The following is an 8,158-nucleotide window of genomic DNA, read 5'->3' on the forward strand; positions in this document are numbered from 1 at the left end:
TTCAACCACGGTTCATGTTATTACTATACATTACATTTAATATAGTCAGAAAAATAATCTAATGAACATCATAATCATGATATTTAAGCTCTCCTCAGAGTAGTGGCCCACCTTTGAGAGAACAAGCCCTGTGCATTTTAGAGTGGGTTGTCTTAAAGTTTGGAAGTAATGGCCTTTCTCCAGGGTTTAGGCAAACAAACAAGAAACTCACATTAGCATAGAACAACTCAAGCTAAGGACTTGCTCTCATCAGCAGATTTGCACGTTGCTAACCATTGATTAATTCAGTATTTGTTGGTGGCAGAGGGTGGGCATCATTAAACTCTTTTTATGCTTTATGCAGATGGCTTTAAATCAACAGCTAGTCGGCCTCATATTTATGTTTGAGTGGCAGGTTGTCATTTGTTTTTAATACTATTCTCATATTCTTTTTTATTAAAGAAGTGTCAACTCATAAAATACAAAGATGAATAAAATCTACCTAAAATTTTGATTACAATATTCACTAAAGATTCCAGATTTAAACAAAACATTAGCTAAACAAAGAAAAAAAAGACTGTGATGAAATAAATATAGGAAGCCCATTCACTCAAATTAGATTATATTACTACAAAACATAATTTTGGGTTACAAACTAACACCTAAAAACTGTTCTAACAGGAACATTTTATCTAATGTACCACAACATTTTTTAAGTACCAGCTATTCAGCAGCCACTGTGGCAGGAGTTGCACAGGACATGCAGACTTTCAGAGAGGACAGGGAAATGGGTCCCTCCCTCAGAACACACTCGAACACTTGCACTCTTTGTAGTCTGTGATGTGTTCCCACTGAAAATGCCAAACGCAAGATCAAGTAGCCCATGTGACTTCCCCAAAACGAAATTCAACTCAGCCCAACTTAGTTTCAGGAAAATGTCCATGCGACTTGTATGTTACTTGCTGTTCTCATGCATAAAGGACACCAAAATCATGTATCTTTGTTTGAAATCAACAGCTCTCTGAGGAAAAACCAGGTGCCAATGTCTGTTACCAAAACCAGTTTATTTTATTTATTGAAAAACCCTGTGACCTTTGAGACAATGGGCTTCTCTAAAAAGAAAGGAAGTAAAAGGTAAAATCAGAGTCCATTGCATTGGATTATTAACTAAAAATACACAGGCAGATTGCTCTTCTGGTAAGATGGAGTAGACATACTTTTTCCTATTCCTCCCACTATATACAACCAAGACAAACATGAAGAGGACTCTGAAAGATGGAGAGAAAAGGCAGACTGGCAGGGACCCTAGAAACTAGAGCACAATGTGGTGACAAGCATTCTGGGTTTTCTTTTTGCCTCGTATATCCCAGAATTAGAGCTAAAGAAACTAGCAACCAGAATATGCCAGCAGGTTCAAATGGAAGGAAGGAAGGAAGGAAGGAAGGAAGGAAGGAAGGAAGGAAGGAAGGAAGAATAAAAGAAAAAGTTTGCCTTCTCTAGCTTGAAAGTGCAGCATGGAAGACAAAAAACTTTGAGGTAATAACCACTCTACTCTAGCCAACACCATGGAAAAAACTGTGGTTTTACAAAGTTCCCCACTATAGGGGCTCCACTATGCCTGCAAAGTCCAGGTTAGAAGCCTAGACTTCTTTCCTATGGACACTGTAATGAGAGACTACTACTCCTTTTCTGTCACCAGAGTGGTGTCAAAGATAAGAGAATACTTTTGTGCCTGATGGGTGGTAATGATCCACCAATCTTCATTGACATATTGATGGCGGCCATGTGGGGAGCTTGGACTTCCATCACCACCCAGTAATCATGAGATTTCCCTTAACTTCTCTGCTAAAGTGGTGTGTAAGGGGGCCAAATGAAGAGCCAGGACTTTTACTACCATCCAGCTATAAGACAAAGCCATCAGCAACACCCACTCACTCCCCACCCATCTCAGAAGGAAGCCAAGATAAAACCGCTAACAAGTCACCTGTAGCCAGGGATGTATGAATGGAGAACTCGTGCAGACCTGACATTCCCACCCCTACCCAGCTTCAGTAAGGGTCCCCTACTTGGGTATCAACAGAGGAAAAAGGGGCAACCTAGACTTCCATCCCCATCTGGAAATAACAAATGAAAATTTTAAAAACAAAAATGGATAGAACGAAAACAAGAAATAAATAAATCAACAACTAGAGTTGGAGACCATACCTCTCCTTTCTCAAAAATTGATAGAACTAGATAGAAAATTAGTAATAATCTAAAAGAACTCAACAACCCCCTCAACCATGAGAATACAAACATCACATAGCAGAATACACATTATTCTCAATTTCCCATGGAACATGTACTGAGATAGAACACATCACAATCCTAATGTGTCATAAAGATCATAAAACAAATATCAACAAATTTACAAGAATTGAAATCATGCAGAGTATGATCTCTAATCACAGTGAATCAAACTAGAAATCAGCAACAAATAGAAATATCTGCAAACACTTGGAAACTAAACAACATACTTCACAGTAATCCATGGGTTAAAGACAAACTATCAAGAGCAAACAAAGCAAAACAAAATGCATCGGACTGAATAAAAATGAAAATGCAAAATAGCAATGCACACTACCCGAAGAATGGACATATTTGAAACATGGACTTGGGGGGAGGGGAACCAAGGGCAACACACGTAACCTAAACATCTGTACCCCATAATATGCTGAAATAAAAAAAAAATCAAAATTTGGAGGACAAGACTCAAACAGAGCTGAGAGGGAAATTTATAGCACTGACTGCATTCATTCAAACAGAGGAAAAGCCTCAAATCAATAATCTAAGCTCTTACCTCAAGAAGCTAGAATAATAGTAAAATAAACCCAAATCAAGGAGAAGGAATTATTTAATAGTAAATATAAGAATAGCAATCATATAAATTGAAAATAAAAAAAATAGAGAAAAGCTAAAAAATAAGACACTAGTACTTTTAAGAGATCAATAAAATTGATGAACCTGTAGCATAACTGATGAAAAAAAAGAGAAGGAAACAAATTATTAATATTAGGAATGAAACGGGATGATTGTGCAGAATTCCAAAGGATAAAAGGAATATGAAAAACTCTACAAATATAAATTTGACAACTTAGATGAAATGGGCGAATTTCTCAGAATGCACACGCACACACACACTCACAGACACACACTGTCATGACTCCCATTCATGTTAATGCTGGCTTGCCAGCCACCTTTTTTTTCTTGTCCTTGTTTGGTCACACTTGACATACATATTTTGAGGCTGTCTCCACTCAGTTCCTATTTACATGTTCTAGATAAATAAGATCCCATACTCTGAACCACTTGGCCACTTTACTTCTACTTTAAGTCTGGTGAACCCTACAATGTTAATATCCAAGCGCCCATGCTTAGCCTCGTGATTCCTTCAAATTAACCAATCCAACCCTGTAACTGGAAAACCACATAGGTAACTCCCTGGCCCTCAATCAAGGCTTTGGCTCACAGATTCCTCTCTCTTTCTTGCTTCCTGCCCACTGTGTGAATGAGCAGATCCCAGATGGTCCTCTACATTCTGTTGGCTGTTGGCCCTGAGAGGCATGTTGCACTCCTCTGTGGGATCCAGGAATCGTAAGCTTAATCTTTTCACTGTTCTAGTCTGAGTATCCCTTACTGCGCCACATCTGACTACACCAAACCTAACATAAGCACCTCATTTAGAAAATTATAAAAGAACCCACACACAGATACACAATAACGTGATTTCCCTAATATAATATTATAATATATTAGATAAATAATGCAATATTACCTTGAACAACCCCATAACTGTTAAAAAATTAAATTTGCAATTTAAACCTCTCAAAAAAGGAATCTCTAAGCCCAGATGGCTTCATCAGAGAATACTAAGACGTGCCTAAAAAAAAGTAACAATTATCCCAATATCTCCAATAAAACATAAGAAGATGAACATATCCCAATTCATTTTATAAAACTAGTATTACCCTGATACCAAAACCATACAAAGACAGTTTAAAAATTACAGAATAATATTCCTCATGAATGGAGACAAAATAATCCTTGATAAAATATTAGCACATAGTATTTAGCTATATATATATACATACACATAATATAATCAAGTGTGGTTTCATGCAGGGATACAAGGCTAGTTCCATATTTGAAAATCAATCAATACAATTAACCATATTAAAAGGCTAAAAATAGAAAAGTGACATAATGATATTAATTTGTGATAATTCATTACAGTCATATTTTTAATAATTCTCAGAAAACTAGAGAAAAAATTTCTAAACATGATTAAGAAAATATACAAAAAACCTAGAGCTAAAATTATTGATACTAAAATTACACTAAATTATGAAAGCTGAATACTTTCCATCTAAATTTGAGAACAAGGCAAGGATGTCTACCCTTACTGCTCTTCTACAATATAGTGATAGAAGAACTAGCTATTGCAATAAGGCAAGAACAAAAAGGCATACAGATTAGAAAGCAGAAATAAAAATGTCAGAGGATATAATTGCTTGTGTAGTCCCAGGAAACGTCTAAAACCCTCCTAGCACAAATCAATGAGTTCAGCAAAGTCTGAGGATAAGAGACTGAAATACAAAAATCAATTATATATCTATATACTACCAATGAAGATATGCATACTGAAATTAAAAATATAATATCACTTACAACAATTCAACAAAGGAGAGAAACAATAAGGTATAAATCTAACAAAGAATGTGCAGGACTTTATGCTAAAAACTATAAAATACTGATTTAAGAAATCAAGCGAGAGACATGCTGTGTTTATGGACTGGAAGATTTAATTTACCAAATATTTCAGCTTTTTTGAATTCGATATATAGGTTTTATATAATTGCTATCAAAATTCCAGCAAGGCTTTTTGTGAATATAAACACGATTATTATAAAATTTATATTGAAAAGTAAATATACTAAAATAGCAAAAATAATCTAAAAGGAAGAATAAAATGGATTAAACCAGTGTACACAATTCTAAGACTTATTACATAGCAACAGTAATGAAGACATCATGGTATTGTCAGAAGGAAAGACACAAAGATCAACAGAATAGAATAGAGAACCCAGAGATGAACCCATACAAATATGCTCAACTTATTTTTAACAAAGGTGTAAAAGCAATTCAATGGAAGAAATAAACCTTTTCAACAAATGGTACTTGATCAACTTGGTATCCATAGGGGAAAAAAATCTTGAACTAAATGTTGCATCTTATACAAAATTAACTCAAAATGTATTACAAACTTAAATGTAAAATGCAAAATGATTTATCTTTTAGGGAAAAAAAGCACAGGAGAAAATCATTGGAATGGAGAACTAAGCAAAAAATTCAGTTTTGATACCCACGGCATGATCCATAAAAGGAAAAAATGATAAATTGGGCTGCATGGAAATCAGAATTTTTTTTTTATCGGTGAAAGACCCTAGTAAGAGGATGAGAATACAAACTATAGACTCAAAAAAAAAAAAAAAAGTTTGCAAATGGCATATACAATATATCAAATATCTAGAATGTGTAAAAAATATTGTCAAGGTAAAACAGTAAAAAAAAATCCACTTAGAAAATGGGCAAAATACATTATAGACATTCTATCAAAGTGGCTACAGAGATGGCAAATAAACATATGAAAAGGTATTCATCATAATTAGCAATTAGGAAAATATAAATTAAAACTACAATGAGTTACACATCTATCACAATGGCTAACACAGAAAAGTGTGATGACAACACTAAAGGCTGATGAGGATGTGGAAAAACTGAATCATCACACATTGCTGGTAACAATGTAAAATGGTACAACCATTGTGAAAAACAAGTTGGAAGTTTCTTAAAAAGAACTAAACATGCAACTACCATATGACTCAGCAATTGCATTCCCGGGCATTTATCCCAGAGAAAAGAAAACTTATGCTTATGCATAAGTATATTAATGTTATAGCAATGTATATTAATGCTTACAGCAATGTTATTCGTAGCAACCCCTAACTGGGGGTGGGGGTGGGGTGGAAGCAGATGTACTTGGATGGATGAATGAACAACCTGGATAAATTTCCAGGGAATTATGCCAGTGGGAAAAACATAACTAAACTAAACAAAACAGAAAACAAAAAAACAATCACCCAAAATTACATTCGGTATGTTTCCATTTATGTAACATTCTTGAAATGACAACATTATAGATATGGAAAACAGATTAGTGGTTGCCTGGGTTAAGAAAGGGGTGAAGGGTGAGAGGGAAGTGGGTGTAGCTATAGCTGGGCAACATCAGGTATCCTTGCAGTAACAGAAATATTCTGTATTTTGACTGTATCAATGTCAGTGTCTTGATTGTGATATTGTACAGGTTGAGGATTCCTCCTAATCCAAAAATCTGAAATTCCCAAAATTGCTTCAAAATTTGAAACTTTTTGAGTGCTGATATGATGGCACAAGTAGGAAGCTCTGTACCTGTCCTCATGTGACAGGTCACAGTCATAATGCAAATGTGCAACACGCAGTTTATTCAGTGTTCCTAAGGGAACACTGCACTGTATCTTTTCTGCACACACCCAGACTTCCCCTTTCAGGCACACCAACAACAGCCAATAAAGTGGCACGTGTGCAGGCCAGACATGCCAACAGCGAGTTCCCAAGGGTGCCCCACCTGGGGCCAAGTCCTACATGAGTTATGCACTGTGCTTTTTTGCTTATTCTCTTCTCTGTGGTGTAAAGATATTATTGAAAATGTCAAAAAAGCCTATAGATACTCCTATGGGTAACAGTGATGAGAAAAAGAGAAAACATTTATTCATATCTATGGCACAGAAAGCCACGCCGTTGGAGAGACTGGACAGTGGTATAGATGTGCAATGTCTTACAGTAGAGTATGGTGTTAGAATGACCATCATAGATTACCTGAAGAAACAGGATAAACTGCTGAGGTTCTATGCTAAAAGTGATGAGCAGAAGTTAATGAAAAATAGAAAAACACTGCATAAAGTGAAAAATGAGGATCTCGATCATGTATTGAAAAAGTGGGTCCATCAGTGCTACAGTGAACACGTCACTTTATGGTACGCTGATCATAAAACAAGCAAAGATCTATCACAATGAACTGAAAATTAGAAGGAACTGTGAGTGTTCAACAGGCTATTCGCAGAAAAATTTGAGAAATGACAGCATTAATTTTTTTAAACTTTGTGGTGATAGGCATCTGCTGATCACAAAGCAGTGGAGAAAGTCATTAGAGAGTTTGCCAAGGTCATCGCTGATGAAAATCTGACACCAGAAGTCTATAATGCTGATGAAACATCACTGTATTATTGCCCCAGAAAGACACTAACCACAGCTGATGAGACAGGTCCTACAGGAATTAAGAATGCCAAGGACAGGATAACGTGCTGGGGCATGATAATGCAGCAGACATGCTTACGTGTAAACTTGCTGTGATAGTCAAAAGCTTGCATTCGTGCTGTTTTCAAGCAGTGAATTTCTTACCAGTCCATTATTATGCTAACAAAAAGGCATGGATCACGAGGGATATCTTTTCTGATTGGTTTCACAAATATTTCATACCTGTGGCTCATGTTCACTGCAGGGAAGCTGGCCGGATGATGATTGCAAGATTTCATTGTCTCTTGACAACTGCTTATGCTCCAGCTGAACTTCTCATTGAAAACAATGTTTATGTCATGTACTTTCCCCTAAAAGTGACTTCATTATTCAACCATGTGACCAAGGTATCCTTAGCTCAATGAAAAGTATTAACAAATATAAAAACACTTTCTTGAACAGCATGCAAGGAGCAGCGAACAGAGGCCTAGGTGTGGAAGTTTTTTTAAAAGAGATTTAGCATGAATAATGCCGTCTATGCTATTGCCAACACTTGGAACACTGCGACTAAAGACAGAGTTGTATGCCTACCTCTTGTCTGTGACTGCGTTCAGTGATGATGATGAACGAGGTGGTGATCTTTAAGGATTCCATATGCCAAGTGAAAAAAAAATGATGTCTGATTTTCTTACAGATGAAAAAATATGCCTTCAGAATCCATGTTTAAGTTAGAAAGAGTGGATATCAAAGACATTTTTAACATCCACAGTGAGGCTGTAGTTGTTCATTCACTGACCAATGGTGAAAT

The sequence above is a fragment of the Propithecus coquereli genome, unplaced genomic scaffold (assembly GCF_000956105.1).
Source record: "Propithecus coquereli isolate 6110/MARCELLA unplaced genomic scaffold, Pcoq_1.0 Scaffold109, whole genome shotgun sequence".
NCBI lineage: Eukaryota > Metazoa > Chordata > Mammalia > Primates > Indriidae > Propithecus > Propithecus coquereli.